Consider the following 25,822-nt stretch of genomic DNA (forward strand, 5'->3'; position numbering starts at 1 on the left):
CAAAAGAGATTAACTGAGGTGACACCGAGAAGCCCACAGGAATGTGAAGGGGTCAGAGAGCAGGTGCAGCTCAAACTGCTGTAAACTGGATTTTTGCTGAAAACTGGCAGATGAGAAACTGCCATAGCCAAGGTGACTCGCTGCATACTAGACTGCTATGTGGAGCTTCCATTCATGGGTTGTTCTTCTAAGCACTTGACCCACATTTATTAAAAGGACATGGCTGAAGTGGAGGGGTACAGCTCAGTGTGGGATGCTTGCATGGGTGAGGCTCTGGTTCCATCTCCAGCAAGTAGGGTATAGCCTGTGTCCCAGAATTTACAGCATGAGGCTAGACATGAGTATGTTGACTAGAAGACCAGTCTGGGCTCCCTAGCAAGACTCAGACTCACCTAATAAAAAAATAGCTCGGCCATATTTAAACTTCAGTTACAAGCAGTTGAAACTTTTACAGGACGGTAGCCTTTTAGAAATAAGATCTGTTATAACTGCAGAGTACAAAACTATTAATTTGGGGTATATTGGAAAGACAGTGTAGTGGAGGTAAGAATTGGAAAGATGCTTATCTAAAGCCTTCTAAGAACAGGCGAAATCAGTTTCTTCAGGCTACAGACTTACCTTGTAAAGCAATAGAAAACACCGCATTGAGGTAAAATAAAAAATAATTTCATTAAATTATTTCCACTTTTTGATGGATGCAGGATACATCCCCAGTGCTTAAAAGCCCGAGTACAAGGCGGGCAACTGCTAGGATGAGATTTCGTGAACAGCAAAGACTCTCAGGATTATCGCCAGACAGCTTGGAGTGATGTCTGTGTGTTCAGGATGTGTAGAATAAAGGACAGGGCCTGAAGCACTGAAGCTATGGAGAAGAGAAGATCACAGGCTATGTCAGGCTGAAATCTGCGGGAAAGAGCTGCTGTGACTATAAATAGAAGCCCGGCCTTTTACTCGTTGGAGGATGAGATGGTTGGCAGTGTGGAGAAGAGCTGACTGCTGTGTATTACTAGGGGTTTGTATTCTTACTACTGAATTGCCAGTTTATTACATATTTGCTGTGTTAATCTCTATTACCCATATTTCTCTTATTCTGCAGGGCTCTTTACACCTTAACTTGTTTCCGCTGTGCAGAAGCTTGTCTGTTTCATAAGATCCATTTGATTATGTGCTTTTGACAATCCCAAAGACACAGAGTAAGAATTTCCCCCAGTCTCTTTTTCCCTAATGGCTTTACAGCTCTGTACCTAAGATGTCTTTGGTTCAACTGAGTGATCGTTTTGTTTTATTTTGTTTTGTTTTGCTTTTTCATACAAGGTATAAGAAGACAAGGGGCAGGCTATGAGTGCTCACAAAAGGGGGCCTGTCATGACTACCCTCCAAAAGACCCAACAAGCTGCTGAAAGAGTCAGCAACCCAACCAATGAGCAGAAGCTGCTGACCCCTGTGGTTGAATTTGGGAAAAGCTGGAAAAAGCTGAGAAGGAGGGTGACCCTGTAGGAGAGGACCAGCAGTCTCAACTAACCTGGACCCCAAGATTTCTCAGACACTGGTCCACCAACCAGGCAGCATCCACCAGCTGAGATGAGGCCCCCAACACATATATAGCAGAGGACTCCCAGGTCCGGGTTCAGCTAGAGAAGATGCACCTAAACTTTCAAGAGATTAGAGGCCCCAGGGAATGGGAAGTGGGGACATCCTCATGGAGAAGAGGGGGAGGTGTTGGGTGGGGTGGGGTGGGGTGGGGTGGAGGTCTGGGATGTGGGTGGGCATGGAGGAGGATAAAATCTGGAGTGTAAAAAACATATTAAAGTTTAAAAGAAGAGAGGTCATGGGGCTTCAATTTTGCCATTCTGCATGTGATTATTCTTTGAAGTCAGTTCATTTGATGGATTTAGGCTTTTTGTTCAAGGCTGGTTTTGGTAACTTGGAATTGTGTGTCTTCTTGTGATGCTTTTTTACAGATAAACTTTGGTGGAGTCCCGTTGAAGGAATCAGAGAAAGAACTGGAAGAGCTTGAAGGGGCTCAAGATCCCATATGAACAATGCCAAGCAACCAGAGCTTCCAGGGACTAAGCCACTACCCAAAGACTATGCATGGACTGACCCTGGACTCTGACCTCATAGGTAGCAATGAATAGCCTAGTAAGGGCACTGGTGGAAGGGGAAGCCCTTTGTCCTGCCAAGACTGAACCCCAGTGAACATGATTGTTGGGGGGAGGGCGGTATTGGGGGGAGGATGGGGAGGGGAACACCCATAAAGAAGGAGAGGGGGAGGGGTTAGGAGGATGTTTGCCCGGAAACCAGGAAAGGGAATAACATTCAAAATGTAAATAAGAAATACTCAAGTTAATAAATAAAAAAAAAAAACTTTGGTGGAGTCAAGTTTTCCCTCAGTCTTTCTATGTTCTGAAAATATATTAAATTCCTGATCCTACTGCCTCCTCTTAGTATCAAAACCACACAGAATATCGATAGCAATTTCTTTGAATCAATAACCTGCTTTGGGTATAGAATATATATATAATTAAATGTGGAAATATAGACATGTTTTCATTTAGTGCAAGCTTTGTTCAGTTTCTTCTATCCAGGTTTCATGATTTTCAACGTATAAATCTTTACCTCTGTATTAAGCTTCCTTTCCAGAGGAATGTTTTTGTGGCTAAGGTAAACAAGGCTGTCGTTTTGGTTTTTCAACCATTTTGCTATTATACAAAAAGACTACCTATTTTAGGATGCCAGTTTCATATCTCGCAACCTTGCTGGACTTGTCTATTAGTTTTAACAGTATGTTGGCAACAGATTGAGGATTTTTATGCATACAAAACCATGTCATCTTTAAAGACAAAACTTTTAATTTCTTCATGGTTGAGCTATGGACCCTGACCAATATGAGGATGAGAGTTAGATCACAGGCCTCAAGGCAAAACGAGCTTTGTCTGAAGGTCAGCCAGCTGAGAGAAACAGCAAGGCCACCCTCATCTGTATGCAAATTTGTAACGGAGAGGAGCAGATTTTTTTTTTTATAAAAAGTCTACACAACTTTACGTTTTAACATTTTAGAAACACTATCACCAACTTCATACTTTTACAGTGTCATCAATGAAGTAGCAGGTTTTGTTTAATGTGTAGCTTCCCCACCATTGCAAACCAGAGCCTCTTCCGTAGCAGGACTGAGACTCTTCCAGCGTCCTCATTGGCAGGACTGAGCCTCTTCCAGCGTCCTCATTGGTAGGACTGCGCCTCTTCCAGCGTCCTCATTGGTAGGACTGAGCCTCTTCCAGCGTCCTCATTGGGCAAGCTGTTTATATCACAGCGACGTGTCTTGTTTTTGTTGGTCCAAATTTGATTTGTGTTTCTAACATCTTTTCCATTCTGTTGTTTTTACACATCTGCTCCTTATCATACGCTATATTTTTATTTAATATTTAGCTTAAAATAACCTCTAGGCCGGTGGTTCTCAACCTCTGGGTCCCAAACCCTTTGTTAGTGGTGGTGGGGATAAAATGGCCTTTTCCTAGGGGTCATATATCAGTTATTCTGGCTATCAGATATTTCCATTACAATCCATAGCAGTAGAAAATATACAGTTCTGAAGTAGCAAAGAAAATGTTAGTTGGGAGGGTCACCCTAATATGAGGAACTGTATTACAGGGTCTCAGCATTAGGAAGGTTGAGAACTTCTGGAGTCTAGGTGGTTGAGATGGTCAGAGTGGAAACTAAAAGAACTAACAGAATAGCAGTAGTAGGTATTTGGGGATGCTAAGGGGTTTATATATCTTAATTGTGATAAAGACAACATCAGTCAAAACTCATCCATCTATACACTGAGTGTATGGGTATTAAAGCAGGCAGAAAATTAATTTACCTGATTCCAATGAAATAAGTGTCTGATCCAATCCACCACACTTACTTTCTTTTCAGCTGATAAAATCAAAAATCCCCCCTTTGACTCTAAGAATGTTCCACACTTCAGGCCACATCCAACCGTCTGCAGAGTGCTAAACTCTCTGGGTTCGAGTCACTTACCTTGACTCAATAATCAGTTTAATTCCACGAAGTGGTTTCCACATAGCGTGCAGAGGGTGGAGGAACAGTGCCCAGGGATAGAGGAAGTCTCCATCTGTGTTCTGCTGCTGAGTCAGACTCCATTTTGGATCCCTGTGGCCAGAAGTGAGTCACATTTCCTGATACAAGGAAAGCTAGATAGGATAGGCGATTGTTCAGTATTTTTAGCTTCTCTAAGAGAAAGCTAGCCAGTAAGGAAGGAATCCTAGGGTGGGAAGAATGGCCGGGGAGTTTGGAGTCAACAACGTATCACGGTGCATATTTCTGAAACACTGAATATTTCATATTGTCTTGGATTGTTTTCCTGTTTTTATGATAAAACACCAGCTCTGTAAGGATGCTGACCTCAGAGCTGTATGACAGGTAAAGAAGAGGGTAAAATGTGGGCACTTCCATATTGCTACAACTCATTTCCTGAAAGTAACCAGGGAGGACAGCCAGGGGTAGCTGTCACATATCTGTGTGTTCTTCGGTATATAAATGATCTCAGCCAATAAATTATACTGTGATGTTTTGTTTTTAATTTAAGCAGACTCATCCTGCCTACATGAAAATTATACATTCAAAGGAAGAATGAGAAAGTGGGAGACACAACAGTTAAGGGAGAAAGGGTCTATTCTAGTGTTCGGTTCTAAGAACGGTTCATCATGTCAGGGAAGGCAACAGGAGCTTAGAGCAGGTGGTCAGGTCACATCTGTAATCGTGGTTCTGCTCCAGTTATAAAACACCATGACCAGATGCCTCAGTTAGGATTTCTTATACCTTGAAGAGACACCGTGACCACAGCAACCCTTATAAAGGAAAATATTTAACTAAGAGTGGCTTATAGGTTCTGTGGTTCGGTCCATTATCATCATGGTGAGAAGCATAATGTCATGGTGCTGGATGGGTAACTGAGAGTTTTACATCTGTAACTGCAGGCAGAAGGGAAAGAAAGAGAGAGAGGAGAGGAGAGGAGAGGAGAGGAGAGAGAGAGAGAGAAAGAGAGAGAGAGAGAGAGAGAGAGAGAGAGAGAGAGATCCTACTTGAGAATCCGAAACCTCTAATTCCATCCGCAGTGACACACTTCTTAGAAGAAAGCCACACCCACTCCAACAAAGCCACGCCTCCCAACAGTGCCACTCCCTGTGGGCCTGTAGGGGTCATTTTCATCGAAACAACCACATAGAGCAATTCGCAGAAGGAAAATTATATGGCTTATTGTCCCAGACAGTCAGGGACCATCGTGGCAGCGACAGATGGCATGGGATAGTAAAGGCATGGAGGTTGGAACTTGAGGCTTTGAACTTGTAAGCACGGAGGAAAGATTCCACCCTCCGTCACGAACTTCCTCCAGAGAGGCTGCACGAGCTAATCTTCCCCAAACGGTGCCATCAACTGGGGACTAACTGTTCAAATGCCTGACGTTATGGGAAAATCTCTCACTGAAACCATTATTGGAGTTCAGCAAGCCTGTGCTCTGTGAGGATGCTGACCTCAGAGCTGTATGACAGGTAAAGAAGAGGGTAAAATGTGGGCACTTCCATATTGCTACAACTCATTTCCTGAAAGTAACCAGGGAGGACAGCCAGGGGTAGCTGTCACATATCTGTGTGTCCTTCGGTATATAAATGATCTCAGCCAATAAATTATACTGTGATGTTTTGTTTTTAATTTAAGCAGACTCTTCCTGCCTACATGAAAATTATACATTCAAAGGAAGAATGAGAAAGTGGGAGACACAATAGTATAGGAAGTTATAAACTCTTCGCCACAATAACGTTGTGGAATAAAGCTCAAAATCAGAGTGATAAAGATAATCTTGACTTCCACCATATGTACAAATGAAATTGAAATGGTGTGTATACATATGTATCTATGTATGCAAATTCATATAACAGTGATATTTGAAAAGAGCATAGACTTAGAAAGGAGCCCAGTAGTTGAAGAGGGGAGGGGAAAATGTTGTAGAAGCAGTGTTTGAAGTTCTCAAAAAAATAACATTAGAGGCTGTAGAGAAGGCTCGGTGGTTAAGAGCACTTGCTGCTTCTGCAGAGGATAGAGGTTTAGTTCCCATCACCCACAGAGTGCCCACAATGGTCTGTAGCTATTGTTTTTTTTTGTGCCATTTTTTTTTATTAACTTGAGTATTTCTTATATACATTTCGAGTGTTATTCCCTTTCCCGGTATCCAAGCAAACATCCCCCTCCCCCCTTCCCTTCCTTATGGGTGTTCCCCTCCCAACCCTCCCCCCATTGCCGCCCTCCTCACAACAGTCTAGTTCACTGGGGGTTCAGTCTTAGCAGGACCCAGGGCTTCCCCTTCCACTGGTGCTCTTACTAGGATATTCATTGCTACCTATGGGGTCAGAGTCCAGGGTCAGTCCATGTATAGTCTTTAGGTAGTGGCTTAGTCCCTGGAAGCTCTGGTTGCTTGGCATTGTTGTACATATGGGGTCTCGAGCCCCTTCGAGCTCTTCCAGTTCTTTCTCTGATTCCTTCAATAGGGGACCTATTCTCAGTTCAGTGGTTTGCTGCTGGCATTCGCCTCTGTATTTGCTGTATTCTGGCTGTGTCTCTCAGGAGCGATCTACATCCGGCTCCTGTCGGTCTGCACTTCTTTGCTTCATCCATCTTGTCTAATTGGGTGGCTGTATATGTATGGGCCACGTGTGGGGCAGGCTCTGAATGGGTATTACTTCAGTCTCTGTTTTAATCTTTGCCTCTCTCTTCCCTGCCAAGGGTATTCTTGTTCCCCTTTTAAAGAAGGAGTGAAGCATTCACATTTTGATCATCCGTCTTGAGTTTCATTTGTTCTAGGCATCTAGGGTAATTCAAGCATTTGGGCTAACAGCCACTTATCAATGAGTGCATACCATGTATGTCTTTCTGTGATTGGGTTAGCTCACTCAGGATGATGTTTTCCAGTTCCAACCATTTGCCTACAAATTTCATAAAGTCGTTGTTTTTGATAGCTGAGTAATATTCCATTGTGTAGATGTACCACATTTTCTGTATCCATTCCTCTGTTGAAGGGCATCTGGGTTTTTTCCAGCTTCTGGCTATTATAAATAAGGCTGCGATGAACATAGTGGAGCACGTGTCTTTTTTATATGTTGGGGCATCTTTTGGGTATATGCCCAAGAGAGGTATAGCTGGATCCTCAGGCAGTTCAATATCCAATTTTCTGAGGATCCTCCAGACTGATTTCCAGAATGGTTGTACCAGTTTGCAATCCCACCAACAATGGAGGAGTGTTCCTCTTTCTCCACATCCTCGCCAGCATCTGCTGTCACCTGAGTTTTTGATCTTAGCCCTTCTCACTGGTGTGAGGTGAAATCTCAGGGTTGTTTTGATTTGCATTTCCCTTATGACTAAAGATGTTGAACATTTCTTTAGGTGTTTCTCAGCCATTCGGCATCCCTCAGCTGTGAATTCTTTGTTTAGCTCTGAACCCCATTTTTTAATAGGGTTATTTGTTTCCCTGCGGTCTAACTTCTTGAGTTCTTTGTATATTTTGGATATAAGGCCTCTATCTGTTGTAGGATTGGTAAAGATCTTTTCCCAATCTGTTGGTTGCGTTTTGTCCTAACCACAATGTCCTTTGCCTTACAAAAGCTTTGCAGTTTTATGAGATCCCATTTGTCGATTCTTGATCTTAGAGCGTAAGCCATTGGTGTTTTGTTCAGGAAATTTTTTCCAGTGCCCATGTGTTCCAGATGCTTCCCTAGTTTTTCTTCTATTAGTTTGAGTGTGTCTGGTTTAATGTGGAGGACCTTGATCCACTTGGACTTAAGCTTTGTACAGGGTGATAAGCATGGATCGATCTGCATTCTTCTACATGTTGACCTCCAGTTGAACCAGCACCATTTGCTGAAAATGCTATCTTTTTTCCATTGGATGGTTTTGGCTCCTTTGTCAAAAATCAAGTGACCATAGGTGTGTGGGTTCATTTCTGGGTCTTCAATTCTATTCCATTGGTCTATCTGTCTGTCTCTGTACCAATACCATGCAGTTTTTATCACTATTGCTCTGTAATACTGCTTGAGTTCAGGGATAGTGATTCCCCCTGAAGTCCTTTTATTGTTGAGGATAGTTTTAGCTATCCTGGGTTTTTTGTTATTCCAGATGAATTTGCAAATTGTTCTGTCTAACTCTTTGAAGAATTGGATTGGTATTTTGATGGGGATTGCATTGAATCTGTAGATTGCTTTTGGTAAAATGGCCATTTTTACTATATTAATCCTGCCAATCCATGAGCATGGGAGATATTTCCATCTTCTGAGGTCTTCTTCAATTTCCTTCTTCAGTGTCTTGAAGTTCTTATTGTACAGATCTTTTACTTGCTTTGTTAAAGTCACACCGAGGTACTTTATATTATTTGGGTCTATTATGAAGGGTGTCGTTTCACTAATTTCTTTCTCAGCTTGTTTCTCTTTTGTATAGAGGAAGGCAACTGATATATTTGAGTTAATTTTATAAACAGCCACTTTGCTGAAGTTGTTTATCAGCTTTAGTAGTTCTCTGGTGGAACTTTTGGGATCACTTAAATATACTATCATATCATCTGCAAATAGTGATATTTTGACTTCTTCTTTTCCGATCTGTATCCCCTTGACCTCCTTTTGTTGTCTGATTGCTCTGGCTAGAATTTCAAGAACTATATTGAATAAGTAGGGAGAGAGTGGGCAGCCTTGTCTAGTCCCTGATTTTAGTGGGATTGCTTCAAGTTTCTCTCCATTTAGTTTAATGTTAGCAACTGGTTTGCTGTATATGGCTTTTACTATGTTCAGGTATGGGCCTTGAATTCCTATTCTTTCCAGGACTTTTATCATGAAGGGGTGTTGAATTTTGTCAAATGCTTTCTCAGCGTCTAATGAAATGATCATGTGGTTTTGTTCTTTCAGTTTGTTTATATAATGGATCACGTTGATGGTTTTCCGTATATTAAACCATCCCTGCATGCCTGGGATGAAGCCTACTTGATCATGGTGGATGATTGTTTTGATGTGCTCTTGGATTCAGTTTGCCAGAATTTTGTTGAGTATTTTTGCGTCGATATTCATAAGGGAAATTGGTCTGAAGTTCTCTTTCTTTGTTGTGTCTTTGTGTGGTTTAGGTATAAGAGTAATTGTGGCTTCGTAGAAGGTATTCGGTAGTGATCCATCTGTTTCAATTTTGTGGAATAGTTTGGATAATATTGGTATGAGGTCTTCTATGAAGGTTTGATAGAATTCTGCACTAAACCCGTCTGGACCTGGGCTCTTTTTGGTTGGGAGACCTTTAATGACTGCTTCTATTTCCTTAGGAGTTATGGGGTTGTTTAACTGGTTTATCTGTTCCTGATTTAACTTCGATACCTGGTATCTGTCTAGGAAATTGTCCATTTCCTGAAGATTTTCAAGTTTTGTTGAATATAGGCTTTTATAGTAAGATCTGATGATTTTTTGAATTTCCTCTGACTCTGTTGTTATGTCTCCCTTTTCATTTCTGATTTTGTTAATTTGGACGCACTCTCTGTGTCCTCTCATTAGTCTGGCTAAGGGTTTATCTATCTTGTTGATTTTCTCAAAGAACCAACTTTTGGTTCTGTTGATTCTTTCTATGGTCCTTTTTGTTTCTACTTGGTTGATTTCAGCTCTGAGTTTGATTATTTCCTGCCTTCTACTCCTCCTGGGTGTATTTGCTTCTTTTTGTTCTAGAGCTTTTAGGTGTGCTGTCAAGCTGCTGACATATGCTCTTTCCTGTTTCTTTCTGCAGGCACTCAGCGCTATGAGTTTTCCTCTTAGCACAGCTTTCATTGTGTCCCATAAGTTTGGGTATGTTGTACCTTCATTTTCTTTAAATTCTAAAAAGTTTTTAATTTCTTTCTTTATTTCTTCCTTGACCAGGTTATCATTGAGTAGAGCATTGTTCAATTTCCAAGTATATGTGGGCATTCTTCCTTGATTGTTATTGAAGACCAGTTTTAGGCCGTGGTGGTCCGATAGCACGCATGGGATTATTTCTATCTTTCTGTACCTGTTGAGGCCCGTTTTTTGACCAATTATATGGTCAATTTTGGAGAAAGTACCATGAGGAGCTGAGAAGAAGGTATATCCTTTTGCTTTAGGATAGAATGTTCTATAAATATCCATTAAGTCCATTTGGCTCATGACTTCTCTTAGTCTGTCGACATCTCTGTTTAATTGCTGTTTCCATGATCTGTCCATTGATGAGAGTGGGGTGTTGAAATCTCCCACTATTATTGTGTGAGGTCCAATGTGTGTTTTGAGCTTTAGTAAGGTTTCTTTTACATATGTAGGTGCCCTTGTATTTGGGGCATAGATATTTAGGATTGAGAGTTCATCTTGGTGGATTTTTCCTTTGATGAATATGAAGTGTCCTTCCTTATCTTTTTTGATGACTTTTAGTTGAAAATTGATTTTATTTGATATTAGAATGGCTACTCCAGCTTGCTTCTTCTGACCATTTGCTTGGAAAATTGTTTTCCAGCCTTTCACTCTGAGGTAGTGTCTGTCTTTGTCTCTGAGGTGTGTTTCCTGTAGGCAGCAGAATGCAGGGTCCTCGTTACGTATCCAGTTTGTTAATCTATGTCTTTTTATTGGGGAGTTGAGGCCATTGATGTTGAGAGATATTAAGGAATAGTGATTATTGCTTCCCGTCATATTCATATTTGGATGTGAGGTTATGTTTGTGTGCTTTCATTCTCTTTGTTTTGTTGCCAAGACGATTAGTTTCTTGCTTCTTCTAGGGTATAGCTTGCCTCCTTATGTTGGGCTTTACCATTTATTATCCTTTGTAGTGCTGGATTTGTAGAAAGATATTGTGTAAATTTGGTTTTGTCATGGAATATCTTGGTTTCTCCATCTATGTTAATTGAGAGTTTTGCAGGATACAGTAACCTGGGCTGGCATTTGTGTTCTCTTAGGGTCTGTATGACATCAGTCCAGGATCTTCTGGCCTTCATAGTTTCTGGCGAGAAGTCTGGTGTAATTCTGATAGGTCTGCCTTTATATGTTACTTGACCTTTTTCCCTTACTGCTTTTAATATTCTTTCTTTATTTTGTGCGTTTGGTGTTTTGACAATTATGTGACGGGAGGTGTTTCTTTTCTGGTCCAATCTATTTGGAGTTCTGTAGGCTTCTTGTATGTCTATGGGTATCTCTTTTTTTAGGTTAGGGAAGTTTTCTTCTATGATTTTGTTGAAGATATTTACTGGTCCTTTGAGCTGGGAGTCTTCACTCTCTTCTATACCTATTATCCTTAGGTTTGATCTTCTCATTGAGTCCTGGATTTCCTGTATGTTTTGGACCAGTAGCTTTTTCAGCTTTACATTATCTTTGACAGTTGAGTCAATGATTTCTATGGAATCTTCTGCTCCTGAGATTCTCTCTTCCATCTCTTGTATTCTGTTGGTGAAGCTTGTATCTACAGCTCCTTGTCTCTTCTTTTGGTTTTCTATATCCAGGGTTGTTTCCATGTGTTCTTTCTTGATTGCTTCTATTTCCATTTTTAATTCCTTCAACTGTTTGATTGTGTTTTCCTGGAATTCTTTCAGGGATTTTTGCGATTCTTTCAGGGATTTTTGCGATTCCTCTCTGTAGGCTTCTACTTGTTTATTAATGTTTTCCTGTGTTTCCCTAAGGGAGTTCTTCACGTCTTTCTTGAAGTCCTCCAGCATCATGATCAAATATGATTTTGAAACTAGATCTTGCTTTTCTGGTGTGTTTGGATATTCCATGTTTGTTTTGGTGGGAGAATTGGGCTCCGATGATGCCATGTAGTCTTGGTTTCTGTTGCTTGGGTTCCTGCGCTTGCCTCTCGCCATCAGATTATCTCTAGTGTTACTTTGTTCTGCTATTTCTGACAGTGGCTAGACTGTCCTATAAGCCTGTGTGTCAGGAGTGCTGTAGACCTGTTTTCCTCTCTTTCAGTCAGTTATGGGGACAGAGTGTTCTGCTTTCGGGCGTGTAGTTTTTCCTCTCTACAGGTCTTCAGCTGTTCCTGTGGGCCTGTGTCTTGAGTTCACCAGGCAGCTTTCTTGCAGCAGAAAAGTTGGTCTTACTTGTGGTCCCGAGGCTCAAGTTCGCTCGTGGGGTGCTGCCCACGGGCTGTCTGCAGCGGCAGCAACCAGGAAGATATGCGCCGCCCCTTCTGGGAGCTTCAGTGCACCAGGGTTCCAGATGGCCTTTGGTGTTTTCCTCTGGCGTCCGAGATGTGTGTGCAGAGAGCAGTCTCTTCTGGTTTCCCAGGCTTGTCTGCCTCTCTGAAGGTTTAGCTCTCCCTCCCACGGGATTTGGGTGCAGAGAACTGTTTATCCGGTCTGTTCCTTCAGGTTCCGGCGGTGTCTCAGGCAGGGGTCCTGCCGCTCCTGGGCCCTCCCCCACGGGAGCCAAGAGGCCTTATACAATTTCCTCTTGGGCCAGGGATGTGGGCAGGGGTGGGCAGTGTTGGTGGTCTCTTCCGCTCTGCAGCCTCAGGAGTGCCCACTTGACCAGGCGGTGAGGTCTCTTTCCCACGGGGTCTGGGAGCAGAGAGCTGCTGCGGGCCGGGATCCGCGGGTGTGGGACTTCCGGTAAACACAGGACGTGCCCGGTCCTAGAGGAATTCTGCCTCTGTGTGTCCCGATTTCCCCAGGCGGCTTTCTTGCAGCAGACAAGTTGGTCTTACCTGTGGTCCCCAGGCTCAAGTTTGCTCGTGGGGTGCTGCCCACGGGCTCTCTGCGGCGGCTGTAGCTATTGTTTTAACATCCTCTCTGGTGTCCTTAGGCATTGTGTATTGTGTGTACCATGGTGTACACACACACACACACACACACACACACACACACACACACACAAATTAAAAATAAATAAATATTTGGAAATCTCAAAAATTATTCTTAAAATAAAAAACCTCTAAATCTAACCAAATATACAAAAGAACCCCATAGCTGCTGAACAGTAAAATGATGATGATAATGATGATGATGATGATGATGATGATGATGATGATGATGATGTAATGTTGCCTTTTGATTTTCTACAAGAATTTGAAGGGAGCTATGCTCAACTTCCCACATCACATAAAGGTGATTTAGCATCTCGCTGGTATCCCTTGAGGATCTTGGAGCCACTGATGAGGAATCAAAGCCATGAAGATGCACAATCACTCCATGAAAGGACTAGACGTGGCAGAAGTGGGGTGGCAGCCTCTAGCTTGCCATGTCTTCTGAGTCAGACTGGCTGTGCATAGTGACAAGGAGCTATGGTGAGTAGGAGCTGCAGACTGTCACATCTGCGATTCAGTGAGGTGACACTAGCTTATCTCTCATTAGGAAGTTAAAAGGGAGCAAACCTCAGACAAGAATGGACAGGCATAGTGATAGTTACTGAGCGAAAGTCTGTAGAAGAAGAAATAACTTACCTGACACATGCTGATTTGGGAGAGCCCAGACCCAATGTGGTTGTCTGATCTTACATCATGTACTGGAGGCAAGTTTGGTAATAGTCTTGATATAAGGTTATATACCTTCGAGAAAACATAGCTATCCCCAGTGACCAATAACCTTCTTGCATAATTAGTGGTAGGAGTGTGTAAAATGTTTAGGCTAATCTACTTACCTTTGTCAGTGTTGACTTGACCAGGGACATTCCATTTCCAATGTTTGTTATGATAATTGGCAACTCACCGATTTCATGACCGTAAGTCCCAGGGTCTAAAGCTGACTTGCACATTACTTGATCAGAAATGATGATGGGTGACATAAAGGGATGTATGCTTCAATGGCAACTTCTTCTGAAATAGAGCTTGTCTGATAAAAAGGGCAAGTGATGACTCCTGTGATAAGAGGGTTAATTACAGCAACCGACAACTTAAGGTGCAGCTAGCTTGACACTAATAACACATACGAATAGGACAGCATCCTTGCAGAACCATTGAAAACCAAAAGGCATGGAGGACTTATATGTTTAGAGCAGCGTTACTTAAATATGACTAAAATCAGCCCAACTGTATGAGAATAAACACATGATGCTAGTAAAATACTGCAAACAAAACACACACACACACACACACACACACACACACACACACGCACACGCACACACAGGCACAGACACTTAGTATGTATCTAATATCACTATATTTTGGATTACTATATAACTATATTTTTATCTATATACCATTGAAAAACAAAAGGCATGTTATTAGGTAGGTATTGTTCTATAATTTGGTCATTTTTAGGAAGAGAGGGCTTTGAGTGTCATAACCTCCTGCTCTCTGCCTTGTTTCCATGGGAGACAGTGTTTCAGCGAACCTACATCTCGACTGGAGTTCTGAAGCTTTAGCGACTCGCCTGTCTGCACCACATGGGGAGTGGAGGGGGCTTTTATAGAAGCATGTGGCTATGCGTGGCTTTTTATGGAAGTCCTAGGGCTCACACAGCTGGTGTTCTTACCTGCAAACGAACACTAACTACCTTCTAAGCCTTAATCCGACCTCTGAGTTCTGCCTGTTTGCCGTAGTCACATTCTAGTTATAATACAATTTTTACTTTCATGTCAAACACATATTTTTAAGGCAAGGAATAGTCCCTGTGGGCTATGAATTCTTTCCCACTTTTTACATTAATGTTTCACATTATTATACTCTCCAAAGCAGAGAATAGATGCTTATTTATCTTTGCAAAGAGTCACAAATGGTTAAGTTAAAGAGCAGAGGGAGATTTCCCAATAATCCATGCCAATGCTAATTACCAATTGTTCCCTTTGTCTATCTTTTTGAGATGAGGCTATGTGTCATTTCCTATCTCCAAAGAATCCCGTAGCTTTTAGCATCTTTGAACTGTGGCGCAATCAGCCCAGGCATCCTTTCCCCAAGGCTGAAACGTAAGCTCTGTATGCAGCCTCTGAGTGTACTCAATACTTCAGAACTGCAGAAGTGCATTGAGGTGCCCATCCCTGGGCAAACACTTCAGAATGGGAAACCAGATCTAAAGCAGGAAGACATGAGGGCCATCACCTTCTCAGTTGTGTAGAGCAACAGCTGTCACAGCAAGGCTCAAAACCAGCTGGGTGGGCACTTAGGGAGGATTTCCACGACACAGTTGCCTTCTCTGAACACTCAATACTACGAGCTTGTTAAGAGACTCAACACTGGCACTATAAAACTCTGAAAGTTTCAGAGCGAATTCTTTATTTCCTTATTACCTTCATCAAGTCCAAGAATGGAAGAAAACCTTTGTTCAACAATGAGTAAACAGCAAATAAAATATGCTATGTCTATGCAATGGGATCCCACACAGGGGGTCCTGGGATCTTCTAATATTATCTTCCTCTTATACAACTTGTCTCTTAATATCCATACCAACCAACGATGCATGTTTTCCTTTTCTTTTCCATTCGTCCTCCATCTGAATAGTTATTTTGATAGATGTTTCACTCTTTGCCAGCCAAAAATGGCAGTTTCTGTCACAGGAAGTCTCAGACAAGTCTTGCTGAGAAAAACGATACAGGTCACAGGTGCCCAACTCCACTCATCTGAAGCTAGAATTCTGATGGGAAGGGGTGGGGATCATTCTCAGCTCTCACTGCTTGCAGACAGGCTCCTTGCTCTTTCCCTTCTTCTCATCAATGAAATAACTTGTTAGGGTGTCTGTGCAGCACAGCCTTTCATCTCTCCTAGAGCAGTAGCTTTCCATCAGAAGAACGGGCACAGTCAAGCCTGGTTAGACACAGCCTCTCATTGGAAGCCACAAGCAAGGGGGCAAAATCTCACCTACAAAGGTTTTGGGTTTTGGTTAGTCTCCTCTCAAACTTTAGGAATCTGATGAAATCACAAGTTTTCATACACAAATAATTGATGACTGACAGAAGGGAAACCACGGTACTGATTAACACTCTTTGACATCAAAACAATTAGAAAATGTCTTTAAACGGCTCTTATACCTACTGATTCAGATTTCCTGATCATTAATCTTCAGATTGAGAAGTATTTTAAAAAAATACATCATAGTTTAAGGATGTTGTCCTCCTTTGTCTCACTTGAGAGGGAATTTGAAAGGTAAGGAATATGGCCATGTTATGCATTCCACTGAAGCAGTCGAGGACAGTATTGACTATGTGGACTGCACAAGATATGGGTGAATGGTCCTTCAGAGCTGAGGCAAGATGGCATCACACAGACAATACCCTACTCACAAAAACTTTTAAAACTTTTGTGTGTTTTAGTTCCTAAATATAATGTATCTTATTTGCTTAAGTAATTATGCTATCATTAAGAGCAAAAACTTGTAAAAAAATATATGAATCATCATACGAATCAAAATAGATTGTGTCTGCTCTTGACGATGCCAGAAGGAAGAGGTGGGTAACACAATATTTATTCACCCTTACATGTAGTCAGTTTAATTCACAGGAGAAAAATTAAGCTTAGATCCAAAACAGAAAAACTGAATTTCCTCAGAAAATGTTATTGGAAGATACTTAGAGATAATTTGAATTGACTATCTTGCATCATGTGAGTTTGTGGTACTTTATCCATATCAATATTTATCCATGTTTATGTAAAGAAAAACTATGTTCTCAGAGAAAGCTGAGCAGCATTTGAAGACGTTCACCTTCCCAGCAAGGGGCCTTGCTGCTACCATCGGTCCATTATTCACACTGGAAATTAGACACCAGGAACTGGAGAAGATTGTTTTCTTTTGTTGTTTGGTCTTTTTTTTTTAAATTTATGGTTAGAGACAATGTATCCTTCATGGATATATATCATACATATACATATGTATATGTATATAAATTTGTGTAATACATTTGCTATTTTTAGATTTTAATAAAGAGTATTTTAAGCTCAATGTTAATAAATTAATACTTACACTGTAATGTGTGGTGAGGCTATGTGTATAACAAAAGCAATGACTGTGGGTGCAGATCTGATATCCTCTAACATGAAATATGGAAAGTGGGTGGTAGAGATGGGCAAATGAATGCTCATAGGGGGAAAGCATCTACAGAGGAGGGTTGCACTAATTAATCAGAGTTATAACTCAAAATATGTGCATGTAAGGATCTTAGAAATAATACTGTGCAACTACCTGTACAGTGTTGGATAAGGTGGTTTATATTTTTAATTAATCATTGGTTATAAGAAAAAGTACCATTTCTTACATTGGTGTGTAAGAAAGCAGAGAGTTGAGTCTTACTGCGGTGTTATTTCTGACACAAAGTGCACACCCCAACTCTACAGGAATGCCAGAAAATTACTAAGGACTTTCTACAAGAACAACCGCCTGTACACAGTGCAAACATTCAGGTGAAGAAATGGGAGGTGACAAAATGGGAGGAACTGTTCACACTGAAAGAGATAAGATATTTGGCAAAAAAAAAAGTGTAATGTATGATCTCAAAAAGAGACACTCTTCTGGAGAGATTAACTGCTACTGAGAGACAATTGAAACACATTTGAAGATGGACTCTGGATTACATAGTAGTGTTATATCAATGCTAAATTCACTACTTACAACTTTCCATTAGTTGTTCATCATTTTTATTTAGGAAAATAAATTGAGCCATTGACAACGGGGATAAACTCTGCAATTTACTGTCAACGTTTGACAAAAGCAATATTGACATGTTACCTAGAATGTCAGAGCAACTGGCATGACTTGTGAACCTGATGTGCCCACAGCCCTGTGCTACTCCAATTTCTTCCTTAGAACGTCTATGGAATTAAGAGATAGCAGAGAAATGCTTTTTGCATGTTAAGGCATGAGGCAGCCCATCTTAGACTTCTTACGGTGTATGAAAAGGGTAGCAAGGTTTAAATCCTATAGCGCTCTGTCCAGAAGTTCAAAGAAACAATTCCTAGCAGTCCAACTAGGCCTCTATGGAAGGTCTTTTCTTTGTTTCGTTTCAATTCTATCTGCTTTTTAAAGTTTTAATGGGTTTTTGAGGATTCCGTACAATATATTTTGGTACTATTCATTCTTTATCCCCCAACTTCTTTCAGATCTATACCTGTCTTTGCTTTGTTTTGTTTCTTAACGCTCGGGTCCAGTATGTGCTACCCACATGTTCTTAGATGTGTGCCCTTCCTCTTATAAATAAGACTGACTTTCCTTTGTCACACAACTACCATTTGCCAGTAGTTCTTCGGTGACGGGTGGGATGTCAGGCCACCTTCCATTTCCAGGATGGTATTTGGTCTGACTGGGCTAGTATAGACCGTGAGCCTGTTCCATTTAGAACAGATCCACCGTTCTCTGATCCTTGATCAGGTATGAGACCGTCTGTTAACCATCATCTACCATGAATAGAAGTCTCTCTGATAAAAGATGCATTCATCTATGACAATACTAGCCATTAAAAGTTGGTTTAATGTTATATCTGTTTAGCTGAATAATCCGGTTCTTCCCTAGGAACTATACCTTGTTTTGTCATTGTTTCCTGGCCCCAGTGTAGCATGAGATGTCAGTTTCATTGTACGTAGTGGGACCTAACTCCATCACAAAGTGGTTGGTTGCCCCCACAACATCTGTGATACTATTACCCCGTTGGGCACGACATCGTGAGGCCGGTCATTATCGTAGCTCAGAGTTCATAGCTCTGTTAGACTGATCACTGCTTTTCTTCTCTAGCATCACGGATAGCACCTTCCAGCTCCATGAAAGCCAACCAATAGAGACGGAGCCTCCAGGTCAGAGCCATCTTAACCTCTCCGTGTTCTTGACTCAGATATGTTGTCGTATCAGCAATAACATCTTATCATCAAATTCTGTAAGGAAACTGAAATCATTGCTAATAGCCTGTAAGGTTTGGGGGGTGATCCATTTCTGGCACTGAACTTTTTGCTTGTTTTTTTCTTGGGGGTGGGGCGGGGTGTCTAGCAGGGGCGTTGTTAACCTTTTACACATAAGTCTACTTTAACTCTTCGTTTATGTGTAAATACCACGGAAGGCTTCTACAGTCCTAGCTCACTCTTCATATGATGTTTTCAAAAGCTTGTTAGTGTTTTTTTTATTCCCCTCCACAACCTCTCCTCTATCCAACTCTCCCATCCCCCACCCCAATTTAAACCCTTCCATTCCATCATTCTTCCATTAAGCCCTTGTGACCATTGAATTCTATCTCCCCTTCCTTGAAACTCCCCTTACCTAGGGCACTGTACTAATTTCCTGACTTTGATAGGTCTTCCAAACAGGCCGTACCTATCTGAAGATTCAAAGCCAACACAAACAAATTAGAGAGTTGTTGCCATTCATCCTTCTAAGTCTTACCTCACACAGACTGACCGTTACCACTCCATCCCTTTACCTGCAACTTTCACGGTTGTTCTTTTCTTGACTGCCGGAATGATTTCCCGTTGTGTAAGTATGCTCCATGTTCATTATCCATTTGCCAGTTAATGGACACCTAGACTGATTTAAGGTCCCTGCCTATTGTGAAGAGAGCACTAAGGATCATGGATATGCAGTTATATGCATATTGAAGTTTTCTATACGTTGGGATGTAGAGTCCTTCTGGGTGTGTGTTCAAGAGCGGTTGGTCGAGCCGTTTCATGTGGTAGATGTATTTTTAGCTTCTAGAGGAAGCGCCACAGTCAGTTTCACTATGGCTGCACAAATCTGCATTCCCACCAGCCGTGAGAATGTTTCCCTTTCCCCATTTCCACACCGGAATTGGCCGTCATTCGTTATTACGTTTTTTTAATCTTAGAAATTCTGATTTGCGGAAGATGAACTATCAATAAGTATAGGTTTGCGCTTCCTCGGTGGCAAAGAATGTGGATCTTTCAAATGTTTGTTGTTTGCCGTGATATTGGGATCATTACTTTTAAGTCTATTTAGCATTTTTTAAGAAACAGGAGAGCAGGTACCTTCACAGGTTCACAGACTTTGCTTAGGTGTTGCTTTTGCGGGTGGCGGGGGCGCCATAGCAGCAGCCATTGCTGTCTTCCCTGATGCCTAATTCAGCCTTTTTTACTTTCGTGGCAGCCCCGAGAGGCCTGTTCTCCCTGCGCATGTCTGCCCTCTGATTTCTGATTCCGTTACAAAGCAGCGAGAAATGCACCCGTGATGGCTGGCTTGAAGTTGACTACGTGGCAGGAATCTTTTCTTTTGATTTTCTTCCACCTGCCCTTTTTTGTGCTTTATTTCCTTGGAGGGCAGTTCCGTTTGTCTGCCAAGGGTTCCTTTTGCAAAGGAACATGGTCCAGCATTTTTCGTCAAAAACAAAAACAAAAACAAAAACAAAAAACAAACAAACAAAAAAACAAAACAAAAAACAAAACAAAAAAACAAAAAAACTGGAAAACCTCCTAGTGGGTCCTGGCTAAACGCTGTTGGTGTTTTAAGAGCAGCTTGAATTCAGTGAAAGCGCACAGCTCCGTCTTCACGACAAGGAGGAAACGTTGATGTAGAACAATTTTTTAAAGTGTACTTACCAGCCATTTTTACTGCGTCATTTCAGAACTCAGTTCATTTCTACACCTCTTTTTAAAAATGGCATAGATATTTAGTTTTTCTTGATGTTTAGTTTTGTATATTCTAGATGCTGGTTTGTACCATCTGAATGATGGTGTCCTTCGCTATACAGAAGTTTTTGAGTTCCATAAGGTCCTTTTATCGTTAGCCTTAATGTCTGTCTTTTTAGATGCTCTTAGATGTGCCAATGGGTTCAAGTATAACCCTACTGACTCCTTGTTTAGATTCAGAGAATTGGGTGTTATCTAAGGGCTCGTTCAGTTGGCTTTCCGATGCTTTGATAAATACCCCGACCAAAAGCAGTGTGGAAAATAAATTTTCTCTTATATTTCCACGCCACTGTCCATCACTGAGAAAAGTCAGAGAAGGAGTTCATGAGCCCGGAGGAAGGCACTGAAGCAGAGACACGCATGGGAGATTGCTGCTGTCTAAGTTCACAATTATGTATTCTTCTAATACTTCCTAGGACCTCTTGCCCATGTATGGTACTGTCTACGGTGAGCTGGACCCTCCCACATCAATTATTAACTGAGAAAATAATGCCCTGTAGATTTGTCAACCAACCAATCTGATAGAAGCATTTTCTCAGTTAAGTTTCCCTTTTCCGGGATGACCTTAGTTTGTGTCAAGCTGACAAAATATCCAGCAGAAGGTCCTTGATCCACTTGGAGTTGAGTTTGTGAAGGGCAAGAGGTATGGGTTTTATTTTGTTCTTCAACATTCGGAATAACCAAACGTATTTGTTGACGATGCTTTTTCTCTCCTGTGTATTGTTGGCTTCTATGTCAAGTTCATGTGGTCAGTTTATGAGTGGGTCTTCATTCGCAATTTGCTCATTGATGAGTCTAATTTGTGCCAGTGACATACTATTTACTTTAGCTCCATAGTAAAATTTAAAATCAAGGATGGTGATTCCTTTTGTGGATTTCTTATTGCTGAGTGGGTTTGTTTGTTTGTTTGTTTTATTTTGAATTTTTTTTGCTATCCTATACCTTTTGTGTTTTCATATGATTGATATATATCAATTGGTGGCCATCTTCAGAAGACTAGTCCTACCGACCCATGAGCATGGAAGATCTTTCCATCTTCTGGAATTTTCTTCAGTTTTTTTCCCATGCCTTAATTTGTTCATTGTATAAGTTTTTCACTTCATTGATTCGATGTGTAAGTGTGAGTGTGTGTGTGTGTGTGTGTATGTTTACATGTGTGCTTGTGTGTGTGTATGTTTGCATGTGTGAGTGTGTGTGTGTATGTTTGCATGTGTGAGTGTGTGTGAGTGTGGGTGCATGTGTGTATGTTTACATGTGTGCTTGTGTGTGTGTATGTTTGCATGTGTGAGTGTGTGTGAATGTGTGTGCATGTGTGTATGTTTACATGTGTGCTTGTGTGTGTGTGTTTGCATGTGTGAGTGTGTGTGAGTGTGTGTGCATGTGTGTATGTTTACTTGTGTGCTTGTGTGTGTGTGTTTGCATGTGTGAGTGTGTGTGAGTGTGTGCATGTGTGTATGTTTGCATGTGTGCTTGTGTGTGTGTAAGTGTGAGTGTGTGTAAGTGTGAATGTATAGGTGTGTGTATGTTTGCATATGAGCTTGTGTGTGTGTGAGTGTATGGGTGTGTATGTTTGCATGTGTGCTTGTGTGTGAGTGTGTGTGTGTGTGTGTGTGTGTGTGTGTGTGTGTGTGTGTGTTTGAGGCAATTATAAATGATATTCTTTTCCTGGTGTCTTTCTCTCTATGTCTATGTAGCTTTACAAAGTAAAAGTGAAGATAGCTTACATAAGTTAAACAATTCATATTGGTCTTTCAAATTAGGACTAAATACTGTCTTTGGGGGAAATGTCACCTCTTAGCTCTCCACTTTCTATCTTTCCCTGCACAGCAAGCATCTTTGCTTTGGTGACAGGGCAGACAGAGACAGTGAGACCTTGACTCTCACTGGTCCTTGTTTTTTATTAGACAGAATTACATTTCTTGTGCTACTCTTTCTCTGGGAGCTGCTTGGTTTTGTCTTCCTGGGGTGACTGTCCTTACCAAGGGTGAGACCTTATATCTTTGAGAGGGTTTAATTCAGGACAGAAAGTAGTAGAAATTCAATTTTGCCTTAAATCCAATTCACAGTCTCTTACCCGAGTCAGGGGCAGGGCTGGTATTTTTTTCTTCATCTGTCTGATCCTTGTATTTCTAAAGTTGGTCCCCCGTAGGGGAAAGGAGGTGTGATTAATTATCACCCTCTCACTGCAACCACCACCAGGCAGTCTCTGCTGGGAAAGCAGGGGAAATCGGCCTCCAGGAAGACAGAGCACAGGGGCTTGAAAAGACAAATGGGGATGAAACGCACAGCTCAAACGACACATTAATTCCTTCTTATTATATGTAGTGTCTTCAGCTCTAGCTACATGTCTTTCTCCCTTTGGGTTCCAAGAAATACATGGGAATCTTTAGAATAATGTTCTTTGGGGAGTAGACCAGAAGCCAAAAACTTTCTAGGTATTATTTTTTCCTGTCAGGTTTGGAAAGTATCTAAATTATGTTTTAGGAAATAGTTTTACTACTTGAAGGATTAGTCTCGCATTGTTTTAAGAACACTCTAGTAACAGATACCAAAGAATACCACAGTCAAAGGCTTCTGTTCCAGTGTGGACATCTTCATCCTAAGCCTTACAGGTGGGAAAACAAAAGGAATAGTGAGAAAGAAATGGTGTAAATGGAGTTCCAGGGCTCAAGTCACAAGCTGCCCTTTGTTTTAACTCAATGTCCTGGATCTAAATGAAGAGGAGATAGAGTCCTCTCTAGGTGGTGACACTGGGGGACAGGTAACTTCAGTCCAGAGACCACAAACGGACTGAAAATTAGTTAGATAATGTCAAGTCAGTTAGTAAAATTTTCACCATATAGGTCATGTTAGATAAAGAATGTGATCCTCCCAGTAGAGTTGAAAGGCAGCAAACCACATGAGCTGACTATGATGGCTGTGCCTGTTTGGTCAAGGGTTACAGTGTAGATTGTAGTGATTCCTTTCACTGACTCTTGTAAGGAGACCTCCACTATGCGAAAGTCCCACTCAGAGTCATCGTGCATGTGCCAAACTGAGAAGAGGGGGAGAATTTGCAACTGGCAAAAATCATTTTGGTGGAGTCAAGGTAGGCAGGGAAAGAAGTCTTAGAATATTGTTGTTCTAATTTGAGAGAAATGAGTTTGACACTAAACAGACTTCCTCTGACACAATTCCTTGATGCCCAGCGTTAATGGCTGTGGTATTGCTTTGTGTCTTGCTGCTTTAAACACTCGGGGGTTGTTCATACGGGTGGGTATTCTTGCAGTGTCCAGTACTGATGCCGGCTTCTCCCTTCTGTCTCCAAACTCCGTCTCCAGTTCTTTTACTTCATCTTTTCCTCTACGAAAAGGATCCACATAGCCTGTCAAAGTCTTGGTCTTGAAATCCTCCTGCATCAGCCTCTTAGATGGCTGGGTTTGCAGACCTGTGCCACCAGCCGTGAGTTCGCTACGGTTTTAGAGTATATTCCTACCCACTTGAAAGTTTTTCACGTAAACTAGCGTGTCACCCTGGCAACTGGCTCACATAGCTCTTGGTTCCAACAATTGGCTATGCCGAGTGATTGATCTATATCAGCGCAGATCATCACACTGTGAGGAAAACGCCCAGGACACAGTTGTCAGGCCGTGTCCCTGTTAGTGATTCATGGGGCGTGCACGTCCATCTGAAAAGTCCTTTTCTTCTGAGAAAATGTTTTAGAAGAGCCTGAACAAATGGAGTTAAATCATTGCCCGACTACCTGGAAAAACAGAGAAACACGACTACAATGTGCACAAATACAAGAGATATGTCAGCCAGTTGCCAGAGCAACACATGTAAACTACATACAAAACTTTAAAGTAGATAGGAGTGTACTCTAAAATCATAGCAAACTCATACCTGATGGCAAAGGTCTGCAAACCCAGCCATCTAAGAGGCTGATGCTGGAGGACTTCAAGACCAAGACTTTGACAGGCTATGTGTTAGAGGACACTTCGCTCTACCTAAGGGGACCACTGGGAGCCCCAGTGAAGTTCACAGTGCAGGGTCTCACTGAATAGTAAGATGCAGCACCACCATCCTTTCAAGGGCCCAGTCACTTCCATTCCTTTCACTGTGTAATTATGTGCACTTTTTAACAGATCAGTCCCAAGGCATACTGCAGCCACAAACCAACTGAACGAACAACACAGAGAGACTAAACAGTTAGGGAACTTGGGTCAGGAATGTTGGAATTACCATAGGAGGCATTTTACCAACATTGATAATCTGTATGCTAAGAGATATAAAGTAAACACAGTGGAGCATTATATAATGTAAGTCAAAAACAGGAAACTTATTAAAAGGATTCAAAACAACAATGCTACCTTTCAAAAGCCTTCTGAGTCTGGTAATACATGATGAAGATCTGGCTGGACCCAACTCAGTTACCTGAGTTCATACCTGAAATGTGCAAGGGTCTGTGTTCAGTACCAATCGCCACATAAAATGTTGTCACATGGTCAGGAGGATCAGAAGTTTAAGTTCATCCTTAGCAACCTGGAGCCCAGTGGGCAGTACATAAAATTGTCTCAAAAATTTTTTTTATAACAGGAGAAGAATTCTACCATCATTTAGCACAAAATGGATGAAATTGGAAGACATTAGGTTAATTAAAATTAACCGCCAATGGAAAGATAAGTACCCTGCATTCTTTCTCATTTGGGAACTTTTTTTTTTTAAAAATGACTCTTAAGCAGAGTAGTGACCATGAGACTGCTACAGGCAGGCAGTAGCTGGAAAGAGGAAGAGAGGTTTGATCAGTGTGACCTATGCCTGTATGGAAGGATCACATTGAACCCAATGAATATGTACAAACAAACACATGTTAGCTACCAATGTATAAACAAAGTATGTTTTTCAGCTGTTGTGGGAATAAAAAGGCTGCATCACACGGGGCTGGAGAGAAGTCTCAGCCAATAGGAGGTTTTATCATTGTTGCAGGAGACCCAGATTTTATTCCCAACACCAATGTACCATGGCTCACAACAATTTGTGACCTCAGCAACAGTGCTGAACTGCACTATTCTATACTCAACTCCAACACACACACACACACACACACACACACACACACACACACACACACACACACACACACATATCTTTAAAGGAAGAGAAACCAAGCACTTAAAATGATTCTTAATGTGACAATTAATATGCAGGGAAACAACAAAGAACTGGCTTATACAGTCTGCTTGAAATGTCTTTTTTTCCCTCTATTTTATATTATTTAAAACTT

General features: G+C 41.5%; 1 long non-coding RNA gene across 1 annotated transcript; it reads left to right on the plus strand.

Moving 5' to 3' along the window:
- The first annotated feature begins 4,751 nt into the window (after positions 1-4,751).
- LOC120093709 (uncharacterized) lies at positions 4,752-24,435 on the plus strand. The gene is made up of 3 exons (XR_005487299.2): positions 4,752-5,558; positions 13,076-13,296; positions 16,598-24,435. It is a non-coding gene; the product is annotated as an uncharacterized LOC120093709 (long non-coding RNA).
- Positions 24,436-25,822: the final 1,387 nt, after the last annotated feature.

The sequence above is a fragment of the Rattus norvegicus genome, chromosome 7 (genome assembly GCF_036323735.1).
Source record: "Rattus norvegicus strain BN/NHsdMcwi chromosome 7, GRCr8, whole genome shotgun sequence".
Taxonomy (NCBI): domain Eukaryota; kingdom Metazoa; phylum Chordata; class Mammalia; order Rodentia; family Muridae; genus Rattus; species Rattus norvegicus.